The 22,048-nt window shown below is 35.7% G+C and overlaps 1 protein-coding gene across 1 annotated transcript in view; it reads right to left on the bottom strand.

Moving 5' to 3' along the window:
* LOC139962970 (bombesin receptor subtype-3-like) overlaps positions 1 to 22,048 on the bottom strand; it is a 56,590-nt gene that overhangs the window by 29,280 nt on the left and 5,262 nt on the right. The window lies entirely within an intron of this gene.

Below are 22,048 nucleotides of genomic sequence, written 5' to 3'. Positions count from 1 at the left end.
ATGGACCATGCGGTACCCTATTGGCTTTACAACTTACCCATAGCACATTAAACACTTTACTTCTATTAATAATTATCACGGTCGATATTAAAAGGTTGACCGTAGGCAGAAGTATAGTCTTTACATGTCATAGTCTATCCCGATGGCCCGTATATTTCCGGGTGCGACCCAAATAATGTTGCGAAAAATTGGCACTAGGTCGCAGGATTTTGCCCAGATCTCGGAAATGTTATCTACAGGTTTAAGAAATTTGCCGACAGAAATCGGTTAAAGTTATTCTGTGCGCTTAAAAAAATTAAAAGCATAAAACTTATCAGGTTCAAAAACTGGAAATTCGTTTGAGCTGATTTACTTGACTAACCATGAAAAATGAAAAGGTTTCAACAAGCTCATTTTGCCAAAAACGTTTCATTAATTAAAAAATTAATGATCGACAGTATCAAAAAAATTGTCCGCTGCAGAGAGATTTCATGCATAGTAAGCATAGTGTTACACGGGTGACACAGTCGCTGTTAGTGTTGCACATTCATTACCAAACTCACATGTAGGCGTGGTCTGAACTCTTATAATGAGAACTGTTGTTGCAAAAATTCTTTTCATACGCTTTTTAAGCGGATAGTTTTAACAACTACCACTGTCATTTTCAGCCATTAAATGAAATATTTCATCTATAAACAACACCGGTGGTACATTGAAACATTATTTTATGTTGTTTCTCCTTTCGGTACGCACGTATAATCAGTTTAAGATAAGATTCTCGTTAAACATCAAAGCCTATAGCTCAAGCTTGGTTTCATGCATTGTGAACATCGATTTTTAGGTATGGATGTCTGCTGGGTCGTCGTTCAGTCATCATTAACATCCTGCGTCGTGGGACTATATGTTTGTGGACCGCTGCTGTAAAATGCAGCAGCAAACCCTTAGATAATATAGTCATGTGCAGCGACGTAGCCAGAAATTTGCAAGGGGGAAGCACATTTTGCGATTGATATGGGGGAGGGGTCTAAGGGGGAGGGGTGTCGATTGCTAGCTTAGCTTCATACCATGCTGTTCGTGCAACAACGTATGACGAATCATAAAAAGGATGAGAACGCACGTTGTCGTCGTCGTTTTCAAGTTGCATACGGTTCGTGACACTCAATCGAGTGCGGTTAGGTAGGCAATATGTATTTAATTATGTTACTACGGTTATAATCGAGTTAACGGAGCTGACGAGTATTCAAGATCAAAAGAGCACTGACAAAATACCATTCACAAAAAACAATAGTTTTTATCATTTTTTCGAGACTGAAATGGGGACAGTTGCTCCCCCTGCCCCCCCCCCCACCCTGGCTACGTCCCTGGTTATGTGTGGCTATAATCTGGTTTTCAAGATACATTGAAAATGTGCTGAATCTCTTTCAAGACTTAACTAATGACTACGTCGGCTCCTCGGTGCAGGCCTAAATATTCATGTTCTGGCATTGTTTTATTAATTATGACTCAACCAAACCATGTTATTTTAACTTCTTATGAACAGCAGAACAACCCTTCGGTGACATTCAGAACCAATCGTCCTTCACAAATTTGTAACACACTGCAAAATATTATTGGTCGACATAAATTTCGTATGTTTTTCCATTGCATTTTTGTATCGCACATGCCTGGAATTGGCCTAATGGTCGGTATACTAGACTACATCATTCAGTCACTTCAATTGATGAGCATGAGATGTTGAAAAAGCCGTTTCTCAAACAATAAAGGGATATATAAAGACACCATGCATGGCTGCATGATAGTAATATATTTATGTGACGGTCTATAACATATCGAAATAAAATGTTGTGTCTAAAGTACCGTAATCCTGAAAAAAAATTGACCCAGGCTATCCTTTATCAATTATGTGCTGGGAAATGTCGAATAAACCAACAAACGCCTCACATTTTTGATTATTTTTCAATCGCCTTACCTTTATTTACAAGACATGCAAACAGTGAAAGAAATTACCAACTGAGGCCCTATAAGCACTTGAAATCCTAAGATCCTACAAACCAAAGAGATAACAACGCCAATTAACTGCTCGTGATAGCATAAAGCTACCAAAAGCTTAAACTCATTGATACTAATCTAACATACGTAAATTGTTAACATTAGGGCTCCGTCAATTAAGACTGACACATTATTCAAACTTTTCAATACGCAGATATATAAACAAACACAAAATATTTGAAGCAAATGTAAATGAAGTACCAAAGCACTTGAACACGTGACATTGTAAATCATAATAAAACGTACGAATCAGGAAGTGACCATGACTGTGTTTTACAGATACAAAATAAAATAAATTAAATCTACACGGGGAAAATGTCAAACTTGATGCCCGAGACAGTTGTAAGAAATATAAGCTGAATCACAAGGCAGACTTTAATTACAAGGATATGAAACGTGTCTTAAATTTGTCAACATTTTCAAAACTGGTTTAAGACCAAATCAAATTGTATTTAAATATCGGGTGACAACCATTCTACCTTTTTTATTTCTGTCTCATGGTAACGTGGGCTTCTGGAGTCTGTTCCCAGAGTTAACGTTATTTTACGAAATTTTCGCTTGACGCAACGATGAAACATGTTTTATTTTTGTGTTGTTTAATAAAAATGATTTTCGTTGGCGTAATACTACAGTGAGTTAATAAAACAGTAACCAAATACTATAAATCAACTGGCTTGAACACCTAGGGGTTATCTTTAACCCTCCATTTCTGCAGATGAAGTTAGAAAGAAAGACTTTCATGTCGTTGATCAATCTTGTTTTGTTAGATGAGAAAACATATTCAGTTACTTAAGGCAGTTTGTCGCGGTTGTATCATACGTAATCTCCCTATAAAAAAATTCTCTTGGAACGTAAATATAATGCTACTTTGTTACCGTAAGATAACGTAATATGCTTAAAATTCTGAAAATAGTGTTATACTTTCAAAACATAAGTCAACTCTTGAACTAAATATATTCCATTCAATTGTAAATTTACAGAACGATATTGAACTTCGTGCTTTTTAGTTCGTTTGTGAAGAATCAACCATTTCCTTGCGAAGAGTAACACAAATACTTTGTATTACTTGTCATGTTTGTTTAGTTGTTAACTGGTAGGATAAATCTTTAACACTATTATAAATGAAAATGTTTATCAGTGTATCATTGAGCTAGAGACTAAAATAGTCTTAGAATTGAGAATGTAATACTTATCTAGCAATAATATAGTTTTCATTTATATTACATGTTTCACTTATACACTGCTTAAGTACAGAGCTACAGCAGTATAAGAATATTAACTCTAGTTTTGCCTAGTATTAGCAGAAGCATTATTTGCGTGAGTTAGCATACTGTACAAGTGTTGTAATATCGTGAGTTGTGTTGTTCTAGCTGTTATTATAACTGAGTCATGTGTTGATGGATATGTTACTATACTGACCTCAAAATCAGTCTTCTGTATTTCTGTCTGTCATTATACCTCATATTGTGTTGCTCAGTTTGTTATCATACCTCAAAGGTAGTTTCGTGTGGCTCTATCTGCTACTATACCTCATTCTTGTGTGTTGCTCTGTCTGCTATCATTCCTCAGCATCAATGTTATGCTGCTTAGTTTGTTATTATACCTCAGAGGTAGTTTCGTGTGGCTCAATCTGCTACTATACCTCATTCTTGTGTGTTGCTCTGTCTGCTATCATTCCTCAGCATCAATGTTGTGCTGCTTAGTTTGTTATTATACCTCAGAGGTAGTTTCGTGTGGCTCAATCTGCTACTATACCTCATTCTTGTGTGTTGCTCTGTCTGCTATCATTCCTCAGCATCAATGTTGTGTTGCTTAGTTTGTTATCATACATCAACGGTAGTTTCGTGTTGCTCTTTATGTTACAATACCTCAGTATTGTGTTGCTCTGTCTGCTATCATTCCTCATCATCAATGTTGTGTTGCTCAGTTTGTTATTGTACCTCAAAGGTAGTTTCGTGTGGCTCTATCTGTTACTATACCTCAGTCTTGTGTGTTGCTCTGCCTGTTAACATTCCTCAGCATCAATGTTTTGCTGCTTAGTTTGTTATTATACCTCAGAGGTAGTTTCGTGTGGCTCTATCTGCTACTATACCTCATTCTTGTGTTGCTGCTGTCTGTTATCATTCCTCAGCGTCAATGTTGTGTTGCTCAGTTTGTTATTATACCTCAAAGTTTCGCTTTGTGTTGCTCTGTGTGCCATAATACATATAACGTCAAGTCTTTCGGGCTCTGTTTGCTGTGATACCTCAAATTAGTCCTGCGTTGCTCTGTCTGTTCTTAGACCTCATATTCAGTCTTGTGTTGTTCTGTCTATGATTTTACCTCAGAGCCATTCTTGTGTGACTCTATCTGTGATAACATTTCAAAGTCAATCTTGGTTTGCACTCTATGTTGCTGTGTCTGCTAATATATAGCACCGTCAATGTTGGGCTGCTCTTCCTGCACTTTATCCCTTTAACTTCCTCTGATCTCTTCATTAAATACTTTACAGCTGTAGTTTGAGCTTTGTTTCAACATTGGACTTTTTCTTATACTTGTGAGATTTCACTCTCACGTTACTATATATTAGCCAAGCATTAACCATTTAAAAACGGTGTATGGAAATAAAGTAACAAATTATATTTACAAAAGCCTCATTATTCCCTGACATCTGTGTAATGGCTTTGGTATTACATCAACCAAAAGAAAAGGAAGAAAGAGAGAGAATAAACGGCTTTAAAGGGTGAAACATTATGATACAAAGGTCAATTCAATAATTAACAACCATAAAGTATAGATAGTTTGCTAAAGACTGTGACCTTGATTACTCTTTTCATTATTATATCACATTGCTCATATCCTTCCATATCCTTCTGAGCCTGTGTTGACCTTCTCGAATTAAAAAAGTTTCTCGTTCTTTGAGTGAGGGGGGGGGGGTATGATAATAGTATGTGTATAGTATATGTGTTTGTTCTATTCGAGAGCAATAGGCAAACCTAAATCATTACCACGTGCTCACAACCTGCTATATAATTTATATGTATACTGTGGGGGTAATACTGGGTTAGTACGGTAAAATAACGAATTGTGGCCCTTAATTACGTAAGCTCGAGTTTGAGTAAGTACGCGAAGTAATAACAAATTAGTTACGGAACTGCACAAATCCATTTGAAAATATTATTCCTTTTTATATCATATGTTGGGTTCGGTTCCCCGTTACAATGAAATCATAATATATGTGTTTAAATTTAACTGCAGAAATGTCTAATGAAAATGATGTTTTCGACTTTATTAATTACAGTTTAAATTAATTACAGCAATTACAAAGCTACAAGCTTCAGAGCTCACACGAAGTACAATCATAAATGTTTCTATAACAGTGGAAATCTCGCTAGTTATTTTCTCCCTTTTTTAAAATTTATTTCGGCGAATCTCCAAATTATTTTTTTGAATCAACGCAAAACTTTGGTTAACATTTAATTTTTATTGTCGGTATACTAAACAGACTTTTTCATCGAATGAATTGATGAGCAAATATATTGAATGAATTAGCAAATTATTTAAAGACTCTATTCGTTCTTACAAGGATGCATCTACAAAAAAAAAAGTCATAGAAGTATGGAATCATCACATACAAACAGCATAACACATATTTTAAGAGACTCGAGAATTTCGTAATTTTATTCATTATTTGCTAATAAATGTGCATTTTATGGTGTCTTTCTCGTCAAATCGTATCGAACATTTGCCAGAATCAACGCCAATCCTGCTTTAAATTATTCAAGATGCGTGTGAAATAATCAAGAAATATTTTTTTTTTCTGTTATACGTTCTACGCTTTGGAAAATGACTTTTCGTAATGTAATACAATTGTCCTGTTCATAAATTCACCGAAATCGCACGAAATTTCTATTAAATTACTTGTCAGCGATCTCTGGCCGAAAAGTAAAATTAGCCAGATCTGTGCCGTATTTTCAATTATTACAGACATCAGTTTGCGGACAGGAATCTGTGTATACGTTTTGGTAAAATGGCTGCAAAATATCTATCAACTATACTGCTTTATGAAAAAGGGACAGGTGTTTTTAATTAGTTTGATTTACAAATGAGAAATGAAAATTTGCAGACCTTTCTATACATTAATCTTCATCAGGGGTATTATAATATAGCATATCCATATAAAAGAAAATGTATCAAAGTATTTAATGATCTTCTCATATATATATATATATATATATATATATATATATATATATATATATATATATATATATATATATATATATATATATGTATATGTATATATATATATATATATATATATATATATATATATATATATATATGCATATAGATTTGCGTGTTTGTGTGTGGGCGCGTGCGTGTTTGTGTTTATATATGTACATTGAATAAGTACCTGCTGAGTGAAGTTTGTGTCTTCTTAATTTTTGCTGTACAAGGTGTTATGTTGTCGTGGTTACCAAAAAACCCCATATCAGCTGTGTAATTTATAGAAATAAATTAAACGAAATAAGTGCCCGAAGGCAGAACATTTTAAAATACTGCTTACTCACGTTCCATATATGCATATTTTTTTGCTGTCTTTTTTAGTTATTGCCAGACTAAGAGATGAGAAATTAACTGGTACCCTATGATACCAGATATATAGAGGATACATTGACAAAACACCAAGAACAAATGAAAAACGAAAACAAGAAAGCTGTAACAGATGTTCATTTTATTACACAAAGAATGGAACTTATACGTTTGCACAAAGACGAGAGTACATCAACTCTAACTCCCCAATTGCAGATGTGCGAGCATTCTACTCACTGGTCAAGAGATCGCCAATGAGTTCAACGGGTTAACAGCCTTAGAGTTACACAACACATTCGAAAAAAGCTTTGCTTGAAGTAGCAACTAACATTGTCAGCTGTGTCAAAGAAACCATCAGGTGCAGTGTGGGCTTGTCTGGAACTTTGGGAAGACAGAACAACTAGATGGTAGTTTGGTGGCTGATATGAAATCAGCAGCCGCACTTCAATATACTACCACAGATGATTGGAAACCATACTGAGTTGGTAAAGTAATTTAAGGTAAGTACTACCAATGGCAATGTCGCAGGAAGAAATGTTGTCATTCTACATTAAGTAAACTATACTTATAGTAAGTGACTGTTCACATAATCAAAATACTCTTTCTTTTTCATAGGAAGATTGCCCTAGAGATGATATAGTTGAACTCCTCTGCATCGAAAGTCTTATGTGGCTGGCGTTGGAAGATTAAGAATTCCAAACCCTGTTGTATAACTGGGGGGGGGGGGGGGTTATTACGATTGTAACCTAGAATTCCCTAAGGAGCAAGACACCTACACCTTCAACCGAAAATTCCTATGGGTACAGCTGACAGACAGAAAACACCACGAAAGGTTTCCTTTGTTGAAAAACAATTTAAAAAAGTCAAGCTTACTATCCTTTTGAGGACATACCAAATATTCAGTATTGGTTGTGAGAGCCTACAGTATTTGTTTTACATTATTTTCATATGATGGTATTACGTTAACAAAAACGTTTACATTTGTTAGTATTATTGTTCGGTATTAAATAACTTTAGGCTACAGTTCTTTATTTTATTTTATGTGGGACAATGGCCATCCAGGGGTATAATATTGTTATATAGGATAAGTTCAGCCTCTGCACTGGTTACATTGTAAGAGAAAACATGTACTCCACGCTACAATACAATGCTCATACAGAAATCTGGTGAAACATTTATACACAGGTATGGCCTGGACAAAGGTAACATTTGTTACAGTTATGAAATTTAGTTGTTTGCAGTTGATTCTGTCATAAACGCCTTACATACTGAAATGGTTAGCCAGTGTTGCAATTATCACAATCGACTGATAGGCTTTTTGAAAAAAAAAGGTTATTTCATTTGTTGACAAAATGAGGAAGTGAAAAGTCATTTACCTTTGAGGACACACGAAACATCCAGTATTAGTTGTGATATCCTGCACTATTACCTAACATTATTCTCATATGAAGGTATTATGTTAACAGAAATGTTTACATGCTCGTTTTATTTTTCAGTATAGAGAAGAGGTCAAAGGGAGGGAGAGAGCCTTGCCGGGCACAGCAACTGTTTTTTCTTATTGGGGGCTAAGATGGGATACTTGCATGGGGAGTTGTTTTCCCCTCCCCAATTTTGTTATAATGGAGGGTACAGATTCATGTCAGCATTTTGTATGTAAACTTCATCAAGTTTTGTATGAACAGTTGTAGGCAATAAACTGCGGTTTTCGAGAAGAAATAAAAAGACTTTTCCTTTATTTTCAGGGGCGTATCCAGGTGGGGCGCAACAGGCGCGCGCCCCCCTATTGGCCGTCACCAAAAAAAAAAAAAAGTTTAGCAAAAAAAAAAAAATAATTGATGACGACCTTTATGTGAGATGTCGGTGATGGCTCAACCTCCCCCCCCCCTCCCGTATGCTTTATTTTTTGTTTGCCAAACATATGGCCATGGGCGGCGATCCTGGGTGGAGGGGGGATATATCCCCCATGAAAATGGGTGGAGAGGATGTAATGCACCATATCCCCCCCCCCCACCAAATGCCAGGGATAAGAATATTTTCATGCCTACATTTATGCATCTTCGTTAATGTACGGCTCTTTTTTAGCTTCATTTCTCGCCTACCATAAACGCAGTGCGATCTTTTCAAATAAAGCGTCTTTATAAAGCAAAAATAGTTGACTGTAGGCTTCATTGGCCCTATAACAACAAAATGTATTATTGCGCCCACGGTATTGATATAGTACATATATGCACCCTCATAGTATTCATATAGGCCCTATGGTAGGCCTACACACGTACATGTTCCCTCGAACAGCTGAGAATCTCATGTAACCAGGGTAATGCTTAATACACGTTTCACCTGGATGCACTAGCAATCGGTACCTAGGAATGTAACTATGTGTAATTGTGTATTGCATGTGTATAGGCCTATAATAGCCTGCATGAGGCCATTTTCTTCATCGAATAATATAACAGAGGTCTCGAACATTCTAACGTTGCGCCTGAAACAAGATTGACAGGGGCAATTTTCCCAAAATAACACCCGAAATTAAAAAAAAAAGTATTTTGGATCCTGATTATGAGATATTTCGGACATGACATCCCTATTTTAAAGTTGGGTATATGCCGCTTGGAAACCTCGGGAAGTGCCGTTTCCGGCCATCTAGAGGGTTTGTTAATCCCAAAATTTTCTTGTACGCTTCGCGCCAACCCATGGTGGCGCTACGCTTAGATAGTCAACCAGGTCATATCCCCCCCCCCCACTCGGAAGTACGGATCGCCGCCCATGCATATGACACCATTTTGCATTTCAGCCCTTCTTTGAAAGCAAAAATTGTACACCCCCCTCCCCTTAGACCCATCCCCCAGGACGGCGATCATTCATGCCTGGCGCCCCCCCCCCCCCCTATTGGAAAATCCTGGATACGCCCCTGATTTTAGTGTGATACATTAGTTGTGTTTTAGGGGAAATCCGAAGTTTTCCTCAATAGAGGGTAAGGTAGAGTTCACCCTACTTTTTAAGATGCAACTTCGGTTGCCACCACATAATGGGGCAAACTCAATATTAACTCTTAAAGTGGTGTTAATGTTTCCCTCTTTATAACGGAATTGTTAATTTTCCTTCATTGTAGGAAACCTCAGTGATACCCTGCTTGGGAAACTTGAGATTACACCACAAAGCCTGTTTGTAGCCTGCTTGCATCCACGTTTTGAGGACAAGTGGACTCATTTTCTTAACAGTGTATTCACACAGAGATATATAAAAATATCAAAACAGCATTAAAACGAAACCGTTTTTGTCGTACTTTAGTGACGATAATGGAAACTATGTTATGCTTAAGGCTTCTGGTTATTGAGGTAACCATCACACAGTAGCATGAGAGGACAAAGGTATAGAAGGGTGTACATAATTGGACAAACATGTGTACCCAGTAGCAGGAGAAGCCGTCGCAAGTCAAACATGGTATATGCACAATGATTAAATATCATCCAACATTTAGCCAAGTGACATCCTATCAATATTTGAATAAGCAACTTGACCAATTCAGCTGACGTGAACAGCTCTTCATATCACCAAAAATTTATGTTATATAATTTTATTGTTGAACCAGATAAAATTATAACGGCGAAATAATTGGCTCTTCAACATATTGACCCGATCTAGAGGTATGTTAATATTGGGTAAACTGTCCCATCAAACTTATAAAAATATAAATCAAGTAAAATTTTCAAGGGGCTGAATGTATGAACAGGTGTTTTTTAATGACATGACAATGTTAAAAGGACAAGATGATTCAATAAAATTTACTCCCAAATTATTCAAAACAAAGTTTTAGAGTTAATTACCACTCGATATTCAAACGTGTGAGCTATGAACCTCGGATATATAGAATTTAGATCATACGCCTTCCAAAACTGTACAAATTTTAAAAATTGAATCTTCATTTTAAATTGTATTTGCTGATGTGTGTGACATGTCAAGAGAAAGGATCCATAATGCATATTTCTATTTTGCAAGTTTTACCGCTTTATGATATTTGAATCCAAAAGGGTTATGCAATCGTTAACCGTGACTTTCTAATGAATTTAAAGTTTCGAAGTGTTGTTTTTCTTTATGGGTGTGTTAACACTAATATGAAATATATCTAAGTTTAATTTTGTTTGAAATTGACTGGGCTCAATAATTACTTGTCATTCTCATTTCTTTTTGTGAAATTATCTTTAATCTCAGATTTGTTAAGTTTAATCATAGTTCGGATTAATATCCGTCAAGTTTTGTGACAGTGGCGACTAAAAGCGAACACTCTTGTATTATGGTATGTGATTAATAAACTCAATAACGCAAATAATAATAATAATAATAATACCAACACACTTGTTTCATTTGATAGTAATTCATCCAATGACGACACATGACTCCATGAACCGTATTCTTTAGTTTATAATTAGAGTGGTAACTAATTCCGTTTCAATCGCAAGCCAGATTAAAATGTATAAACGCTCAGATTGAAAGTTTCTCTCTCTCTCTCTATGTATCTCTAAGCTGTCAACTACCATTATCAGTTTTATTGTAAAAACAGTAATCACTACCATATTCTGCATTTTGTAAAGAATTGCAAATATTTACTCTTTTTACTGTATTTTTTTCATATTATAAAATATTCTTAAATCTTCTCATCAGATACGGTAACAGTTAAAAGCTATATGACACGATTATCACCCTAAATAATCAATCAATTTTTGCACAATCACTTCATTTCCATCACTAGACGACAAAACTGGATATATATATATATATATATATACTGGTTTTCCTAACATGGACGATAAATATTGAATGTGAAGTCCAGCAGCATTATTATTGTTATATCGGTTCATTAACAATAATATTCGTGACATTTTCAGAGACTTTGTTTTTCGGTGTTTCCTTTTATGAATATTTGTATATCATCTCCGTAAAGATAACTCTTAAGGTTTACCGACTCACCTCTTGTTGTGTAAGTGTGTTATTTTTAATCAATTGACGTCAGAAGACTAACATGGTGTAACTATGTGCTACAAATATATGCTTATATCAGGTAGACACGTTCTTTTGGAAGTCAAAACACAAGCGATTAAGATGAGAAGAATAAATAAAAGAAAAAAGAAAACCGGAAATCTTCTTCAGCTTACGTCCATGACGTCTTGTCTTTCTAATTGTAAGTGACTCGGTTGCATCCATTTACGTACGTTTGACAATTAATCGATATTTCTAAGAGTGTGATTTATGTAAAATTGTTAATTACTTTTAACCTTCCTGTCAGAAGATCCTTCCGTTTACTTAAGCCATTACATTAATGAAGGAATCCGTGTTGCCAAACTTTGAAAAAGTTTCTAGAAAGTTGCAAAGACGGGGTTTTTTTTGGGCAATAAATGAAGTTATAGATCTGAACGAACAATCAGACACATGCATATCACAAGGGTACTATAATCTCAGATGGCTTGCAATATTTGTATATTGTTTATAATTGGGTTTTTCAATTTTATATTACTCAGTCGAATGTCGGCAAGACTTAATTGACATTTCTCTTTGATATACGATCGTGTTCTTCTCTCGTCTCACATATTTGGTAACTTTCGTCTTTATCCTTTGAATGCATCCATTAGCTTCATTTAACATCTGTAAAACAAGTCGTTGTGAATTTGCTAAGGTTAGTGTCAATTCAGTCTTTGATATATCATCAGAGATTAAAAAAGGGAGAAATAAATTTGAAACTGAAACTATTTAGAAAAGACCTCAAAATCGATTTACACTGAATTAATTCAAAATTTTACATCAGAACTCAGATCAAAACAACGTTTTGCTCAGTCGTTGTCCAAAGAGCAGTACTTTGCCTAACAAAATGACTTTGGTGTTTTACAACGACTTAAGTATTGACGAGAGCATAAATCGAGCGTATTATAATGTTATGCGTATTATTCGTAATAAGCAAAATGAATGGTGCCTTTTTTTGAATTCATCGATAGTTTTTAATGTAATCAAGTCATATTTGTTTCATGTATGTCCTCTGGGGTAAAATAACAACAGAGAACATTTACTATAATAATCGGGTAAGTCTGTCATGCAACTTAACTTTGAACGTTTTACCAAACAATTATATTAATTTCTATCCGCACTATAGACGTATATATCACTATATCGGTGTACAGCTTGGTTCAACGCCTCACATGTACATCGTCATAAACCATTTTAATTTAATTGATCGCGACACTATTTTTTAACTTAAGGCCACGAAACGTCCATCTAACAATATATTGAGCAAAAAAAAAATCTCCCTTTTTAGAAGATGATATTTTGAAGATAGTATTGCTCTTGGCACTGCTAAGTCCTGGACAAAGTATCCAATGAATTCGAAAGAGAAGATAAAAACGCATATTCTCTTGTTTCGATTTCTGTAGACGTTCACTTAGCCTAACGTGTAAACACTCATTGCGTAAAGTAGCCTACAGCGATACTCGTAGAACGTGAGATGACGTCATATTTTGTTGTGTTGCTGTGAACGTATACATATATTGGCGGGAGGCCTTGTGTTTATGTCGGGATAAAACTTGATTTATGGAAAACCTTAACCAGGGCGTAAATTGTTTTAGTCAGTATGCTCTACAAAAGTCTATCGGCATTTCTTTTCACCACATGTCGTTGTGTAATTAATCATATCAAATGTAATGCACGAATAGTTTGTACTGTTTGCACAGCAATATAACGCAACGAACTTCGATCTAATGAAGGAGACATTGAAACACGATACTCGTAAAAAAAAGAATACTACATAAAACTGCAACAAGATATAAGATGTACTTGTTACAAGTACTAATTTTGAAAATTGTACTTTTGTAAAAAAATACCAGCGAGTAAATTGAAAGGCTTATATTAATTGTTCTTCATCAAGTACGTGATACATACACACGTAGTAATTAGAATGGAAGGGTATTATCCAGCATTCCATGACATTGAATAAAACCAAGGAGCTCTCTAAAATGTTTCAAACAAATGAATGTCAGAATGATGAGCAATTAATTACTTTCTACTAGTGTTAGCTGAGTGAACAATTTTGAAATATTGATTTACCTCAGTGTTTTTTGTTGTTGTAAATATGTGAATTCTTGTCATTTTTGAGATGCTCATCTCGAGCATCTTAGATCCAGCTCTTAGCTCCAGTGTAGGTTCAAAGAAAGTCTCAAAATTAGCTGGGAGAAGCCAATTTTGAACAACCAGCTTGAGAGCCAATTGTTCACACTGTTAAATTAAATCTGCTTTCACCTTGTGTTATTGCTACACGCCATATGTTACCATTATTCGTTCATTATTAGCTTGTAACCTGAAGATGAAAGTAGTGACTTTCGAAACATGTCTAAAATATATATATATATGTGTGTGTATGTGTTGGTGTATGTATGTATGTATATGGACGCACACGAGCGTACATGTTGCAGGCTAGTCTAATTATGAACTGAAGGTAGAAGCCATAAAATTAACTAGCGCGTAATATTCAACGGCATTTACAATAATGAATCGTCTTTTCATGCGTAAATAAGCCGACGACATCCCTATACAACCAATTATAATAACAACTGTAAGTTATTTTGTCGTATGTTATCATGAGTGTGTCTCATGTTACGAACAATACCATGCGTGTGTCGTACGGCAGATTACGGCAGATTGTAGATTTGACCCAAAAAAATGCTAAAATGAAGGTTAAAAATGATTATCATCAGACAACAAAATGGCAGCTATAGATAGGATTGATACTTTTCTTGGTCAAAGAACCCCCCCCCCATCCCCTCCCCTCCTTACTTTGCCACCCTATCCATACAGGTGAACACTGCATATGTAGTTGGAATGTGTAACCGCATGGGTAGAGAGCGATTTAGTTATGGTTTGTGTGTGGAAGGGAAGGAAGATCTTCACCGAGAACTGTACGGTGAAAAACACAACTCAGAAATTTTAGCTTTTTTTCAAGAGTGCACACGATTGTTTGAATTTAAAACCTTGATAAAACTTGAAAAAAAATTCACAAACGAACCCCTGAATCTCACAACGATGAATATAACCTATTGAATAAACGTGTAAATGTCATATGCGGTAAGGTATATCCCAAAGCTATTTCTTTTTCAAAGATATATAGGTGTAACGATCATTCACAAAGCATACATATAACATATTCAACCGCTCCAGGGACAACTACATAGAAAGAAATCGTAGAAACGACGACACACCCTGACATCACGTTCCAGAAGAAAGACTTTCACAAAATCAACTATTATACAGAATTCACTTTTAAAACTTCCCTGTAGGCGTGCCTCCGTAATTTAGAACATAGCACATTATTTTTCAAGGAGTGTATGGATTCACAATTCGGTGTAACTTAATAACACCACTGTGAAATAATTCAAATGAAAGGAGGGTGAGGGCAAAACGTTTCTTCTTTTTCTCTTTCTTAACAATTGGTTAATTATAACTTATATTTGTTTCCTGGTACGTTGTTAGGTGTGTTGGGAGAAGTTGGAATGGGGAGGAGATGGGGAGGAATCCTGGCTTAAACCATAAACAAGCATGAAGGTGAGAACAGTTGTAAGACAGGTTTTCACTTTCACACTAAATAACTTTTAGTTGTTATTTTTGTATTTATTTCCATAGACCACTACAGAGACCATTTTTCAATGAAGAACAACCACTATAAGTAGATGAGTGGAAATAACTCAACCGAAATATGTGTTATTTCTGTCCAAATATAAATACTAACTGCGACGTGCATGGTCAGACTAATTAATAGGTGACCCCTCGAGCAACACTGTGTACAGTGGGAAGAAAGTACGTTTGATATAGCAGCAACTTAAAAATGGCGATATAATTGTGAAGATCTTGGTGTTATACTCTTGATCCATTTTCTCTCTTCGCCTAGTTCCCTAAGAGTACCCTCGTCGTATCACCAACCCGTCCCTTGTACGACCCACCCCGTCCCTTATACGGCGTATTAGGCCGGGCCCACGGTAGTCTTGTTAAAACCCTAGTATGTACAGCCTATAGTGTACCTTTCATTTCCACAAAGCTATTTTCCCGTATCTATTTGCTGTACTGCCCGGAGAACGCCCGCGGCATCGCTTTAGATGTATCGGACAGATCCTCAGGCACGTAAAATACATAGGGCAAGCACATTCGTGGTCGGCAGAAACGGACTCTAATGCATTACAGTTTGCGCGCGAGAAAAAGAGTATTACAAGCGACTTGCCCAAGACTAGGCCCACGGGTGACTTAAGTCAGCAGGCCCCCTCCTTGATGTCTCCATGTTTCCTTAAGTATATTATGAAAGTGAGAAGAAGTGACTTTTCTCCGGTGCCTTGCTGCACTCCTGACCACCCCCCCTCCTCTCTCCCTGGTGGGGCCTTTCCTTTGTAGGCATATACATGGATTAAGATCGTGAGCGTATCTACGGCTCGCGGTCTCTGCGTGTAATTCACATACCTGTTGCAATCAAGACGATTCCAACGTATATGCAAGGTGTCTCATGCTAACTAATGCATTACAAAATGGCTTCCGCACCGAGACATTTACAAGCACGTACATGGATCGAATTTTGGTTGCATGGAATATGTCAAGCGGTGTCTTTCTTACTTCATTTGAAACAGAGTTCAGAGCTTAATCAATCTGAGAAAGAAAGTTACCCGCTGTTATTAAGAGATATAGTTATTTATGTCAAAGTTTTTTTTTTTACAAAAATACAAGAAGAGAATCATTCTCCTTGCCCAAATCGTGTAAGCTACTTGCTAAAACCGAACTAAGTAACTTGTTAGTTCCCTCTATTAATATTAGTTAAGACTATTCGTTTTTTTTTCCCTTCTTCTTCTTTTTCTTTCCTCCCTATCTTCCAATGATTTAAAGTGGCTCGTCTTTGGTTTAATTATGATAAATGTTTACCTTCAGAGAAATCAATATGACTGGACCCTTGGAGGCACTTTACTTAATTGTGATATTACTTGTAGTTTCTTCTTGGAAAGGATCGGCAGTTGTCCTTCACCATTGGTAACACAAAAAAATAACGTGAGAGAGAGACTGCTTCGACTTTTAGGATTCCTAAAAACATCTCGAGTACAAGGAACAGACGTCCGTATATTGTCAGCTCCATTTACTTAATGTAATTAAAAATTGTTGAAAACAGAAGTATCTTGGCGGGAGTCTCTCAAGAGATTTCAACTTCATTTCTTAAATGAGATGACATGTTGAATTTTTTGTTTATTCGATAAGATACTCAAAAGCATTTCTGAAATAATTATGGGGGGATATTAACACAATCAAGATTATAAGCAAACCCGTAGAGAGAGAAAGTCATAATAATTCGATGATAATGAGAATGTTTCGATATAGCATGCCTTGACATTTTGAAGTACTCTCTACTCGATGTAAAGAGAAGGAGAAGGATGATATGAACTCTACATCATAACGACAATCAGAAAATTAGAAGGATGTATGACAAAGGAAAAAAGGATTAATTGGTTGACAATTCGGTACGAATGGCATTCTTTTAAGTAACTTGTTACTGAAGAGAATATTTTTGTCTGATTTGAGAAGCAAGAAAAAGTTCTCAGATATTTAGACAATGTAGTGTGGGGAGGGGTTGGAGTGTTGATCCGTAACAGTTGTTTAATTCTTCCCCATCTGAATGTAAAAAATCCTACGATTGACGATGGGAGGTGGGCCATGCGCCCCCCCCCCCTCCCTCACTCCACCACTTGCGCACACCACATGGGCTGACCGCATTTCATAAAACACATCATTATAATTCCAAGAATCATAGTTTGAGATATCTCAACGTTGCTCGAATTTACTTTGTGGAATGGAATCATTTTTTCCGAAGAAAGACTCATTTTTCTGGATACTCTCAACAAGTGAGTTCTTACTCGACAAAATTCAGAGTGTACGTAACATTCAAGAATCAATCTCTCGATCATTTTAAAGCTTTGTGGTTTCACTTTACAATAGAATAGATTGGACTGAGAGAAGTGCTTCCTGCAGTCTTAAATTTTCAAAGATAAATTGGCCTTTAAATAGATTTATTTGGACTTTTTTGTTACCTGCATCTAAAATTAGAAGACAAAAAAAGTTGATAAATCCACGTTATACTCTTCTATATATAGAACGAAATAGTATTACTTTAGTTATATGGGATTTAAATGTAAATTTACACTTTAATACAGATCAAATTTCTATGTATTCCCCCCCCCCCTCCCCATACACCACCCCGTCCCCAAAATTCCAAATTTAGCATTATCCAGCAACTTTGATACTACTATATTTCTCGCTTGTTCCATATAAAAACCAAAATAGTGCATAATTTATAGTTCCATAAAAATGGTAACCTATATTTCATGACAATAGAATATAATTAATCAAAGGATTTCACCGATACTTGTATTCGATATGATTGAATAATAGAACGACGGGAATAACAAGAACAAAGGAGAAACAAAAGAACCTTTTGGTCTCTTCATATGACCTAATATGAAGAGTTTTTTTAATCTATTATATATTTTTTTACAAGAAGAGTGCTCTGGTTTTAGTGAAGGGTCCCTTTGAAAACCTATAATAAGCGCACGGTCTGTAGGGAAAAGAAGACCTACATTTTAGATTTCGAGTGTATCCAAAAAAAAACTGGTGCCAGGAAAGACTGAGGGAGAGAAAGGGGGTAAATTTTCTTCATATAACAGTTTTTGTCAGACTTGAATAAAGAAAAAAAAAATTAGATTGAGATACTCCCACATAACGTTACGTAAAGTAATAAAGATTGCTTTTAGACGGAATCTTGAAAATATATTTAGTCAATGGTATAATAAGGAAACTAATAAACCAGTAAACAAAAATCGTAGATTTTTTTACCGGAAGATTTAACCTTATTCTCGATAATCTGTAAACAATGAAACCCTGTATGAAATTATTTTATGTTAGACCTTCAACTTATTTGCCACGTGGGAAATTTGACGAGACTGGGAAATTTGAAAAGAAAATTGTATATCGAATAAATATTGGGGGTATAAACATATCTGCAAATTGGTTGAGAGTATTTTGTTCAATCAGTTGACTGGATCCTATTATTTCTAAATTTGAAAATCATTGTGACGATTACTACTGAAGAATATATGACTGAAGAATATATATATATATATATATATATATATATATATAACGCAAACAGTTGCGGAAAAGGTCCACATTTTCATACTTTGCGCCAAAGATTTTTTTTTACCTGAAATTCTTAGAGCATTTCTTGCAAAAACCATGTAAACGACTTGTTTTCATATAAAAGGATGAAATAACCTGGTATTAGACCTAGTTTTTATTGAAAATAAGAACGTACGCCCCAAAGCTTACATGCAAATTAGATGCAAATTAGATATCTACATTATATGTATTCATACTTGTAGCATGGAATATGCTGCATGTACTTGCAGAAATGTATGTCGGGAAGCTGAGTTTGTTCAAAGACGGTACTTTTTGGTGCTTAAAAACGAACACCAAAAAAACACACACACTTTAGATGTTGTTATCACTAAAACGGTAAGACAGAATGCAAATTTCTTAAGATAATTAAAACAGGTTCGTCTTCCATCAGTTGTTAATATACTTTTGTTAATATACTTAAAACAATCTTTGAGTTAAAAATAGTGAAATAATTCCCATTACCTTACATAATGATATGTTATTATGTAGTTTTCTACTTTTACTTATAATTAACAGCTCTTGTTTCTAATTTTGATAATTAATATAACAGCTCACAGATCAGGAAAATAGCGGGTTTAAGCTTGTCTTATTACGTGCCCCCATATGCACATTTTAACGTATCGTATTTGGTTGAAATGTACGAAGCCAGAGACCACGCACGCCGTCCCTAATCGGTGACAACAAGGGCAAGAAATATTCACATTTGTTTATCCCTGTTACTTGCGATTCATATACAAATGTAAAGATTAATGGATCAAGAGAAGACGTGTACAGAAGCGCCACTGGAGATGTAAGCTCACGTGCATGGATTAATGGGCCCCTGATGGGCAGATTTACAGTTACTCGCGTCAGCTGGTAAATTTCTCGTGCGATGCTGTCAATCATATGTCGCACAGCTTGTGAATATGGAACGCGAAATGGACCGCAAGTTATGATAGTAATATAAAGGTATACTACGATGTCTTTTATATGTTTAGTATTGTCACACTTTTGGTCTTTTTCGCGTTCCGTAGGTGAAACACTACGATTATTAACACCGCATAGGGATTATCACCAGAGGCGTTTCATGCACACCCCCGGCGAGTTTGTATACATACATGTACATATAGTTCCGTGATAGTTACATGGTACTTGTGCAAACACTCTATATTGATTTCAATCGGTGTATATAATAGTTTATATATAAACATGTAATTGGTAAAACAAATATTGCACACCTCTCGATACATTAAAACGTCTTTTACTTATTGCTTGGTGTTTTGGAGTACACAGTACTTAAATATTACTAAAGAATGTTTATGTTTCTCCACTTGTACTCGAATATTTAATAATTCATTTTCGTGTTTCTGGTACTCGCACTCTCTTCACATTACTCGGTTTAAAATCTGAAATATTTTGCAGTTTACCTTGAAAATAATGCGACGCGTATTAAATGATACTGCAAACAAATGAAAATTAATTCATTTTATGTCTATCGTTTAACCTCTTTAAAGACAAGATGAAACTTATTAAATAAAACAGAAGTCGTCTGGACGATGTAAGTTGATGTATTCCAACATAAGGCAAATGGAAGTTAAAGATATGCAAACGAGTCTACGGTGATGATATCAGAGATTGGTTAATCATTACAAATGAAAGAAGAGCAATGCCTTGAACACCAACATAAAAAAATATGTGTGTGTGGATGTGTAACAGTGCACTTGCTTTGTATTCTGATTGGAGACTTGAACAAAGGTATTCCAAGTCCTCATACGTCATTTTAAAAGAATCTCCACGTCCTCACAAGAATTCTTTTGTTCAGGGAATTGTTAAGGTCAGGGTACTAGGATTTCAACAATAGGGGAAAACAATGGGTTCCTCGGTCTGAATGTAAAGCACACCTGTGTGCGTTTGTTTTTGCGTGTATAATATATATGTGTTATGGTCACATGCAAGTGTTCATCATTTCGGTTATCTAATATTATTTTCGACACCTTGACAAGTTTTTACAGTTTTCGCTATGAAAAGTTTGGTTTAGACATGTCCTGTTCTGTCAAAGACATGGTTTTTTCCGCACGTCAAAAACGTAACACTCAAAAAATACTGAGGGAATATTTTTCATTTACAGCAACGACGTATCATGTGACACCGTGTTAGAAATGACCTTTCAAGAAACAGTTCATGTCGGATTTCTCGATCAGTTTACGACAATGTACTTCCAATCGCATTTATTTGAAATTCAGGTAAAACGGAGAAAGCCGGAAGCCATTTGCTTAAAGAATAATTGTAAGATTATGACCGGAAATAACGAGGCCGTCATCATTATCCCTAACTGCAATACATCAGTAAAATAATGTACTAATGTCCTGTCTTTCCACCCGCGCATGCGCAAAGCAAACTTGTACTTGATGAAAACAAGAGATGTTCCTATAAATTCAGTTTGTACGGTGTTGACTAAACCTTGTCTAGTCCATAAAATATGAAACTAAATCAATTCAGTTTTAACTTTTCGTTGACGATATAGACATGGGGTGGAAGTTAGCTAACCACTGACCTCAAAGAAGACCTCTCAGGGAGGGGTGCAGAAGTCAGACCATTTTTTTTTTGTCGCGTTGAAATTTCCAGCGGCACGAACAGGTGTGAATATTGCCGCTGTGAAAATTATCTCGGACCATTGCTCCCTACCAGGCAATCCGCCTGCGATTTTAGGGGCCCTGCTTTCTTACCTTTGTATTATTTGACCTTAAACGGAAGAACGACATGAAAATATGCAAATTAATCAGCATTTGGTGGCAACGTCGGTGCTCCAAGTGCACCATGCACCCCTCACTCTCACCCCCCCCCCCCCGTACGTGCACCTCCTCTCATGATCCAGTCGTTGAGACATCCTTGGCCATATCATCTTTACAATGTTCTATGTGAGATATCATCAAAGAGCTGGAATAAAACTATAATGTCAGTGTCCTCATCTGGAAATTCAGACTCAACCAATTATGAAACAGTTTGTGAAGGTTGGAATCAATTTGCATGTAGATTCCTGGCTTAATAAGGTTAATAGATTCGAACATTTCTCCCTCTTCAGCTAGACACAGTTGGAAAAAGAAAATCAAGGACAGAATAGATGTTTATCTTAGTCAGTGGATAGATATATACAAGTATCAAGTCATCTTTGGTTACATATACTTACACAATTCAGCTGAGATAATATCAATATATATATATATATTTACTGTTA

The sequence above is a fragment of the Apostichopus japonicus genome, chromosome 21, assembly GCF_037975245.1.
Source record: "Apostichopus japonicus isolate 1M-3 chromosome 21, ASM3797524v1, whole genome shotgun sequence".
Taxonomy (NCBI): domain Eukaryota; kingdom Metazoa; phylum Echinodermata; class Holothuroidea; order Aspidochirotida; family Stichopodidae; genus Apostichopus; species Apostichopus japonicus.
This window is presented reverse-complemented; position numbering and strand designations above follow the sequence as displayed.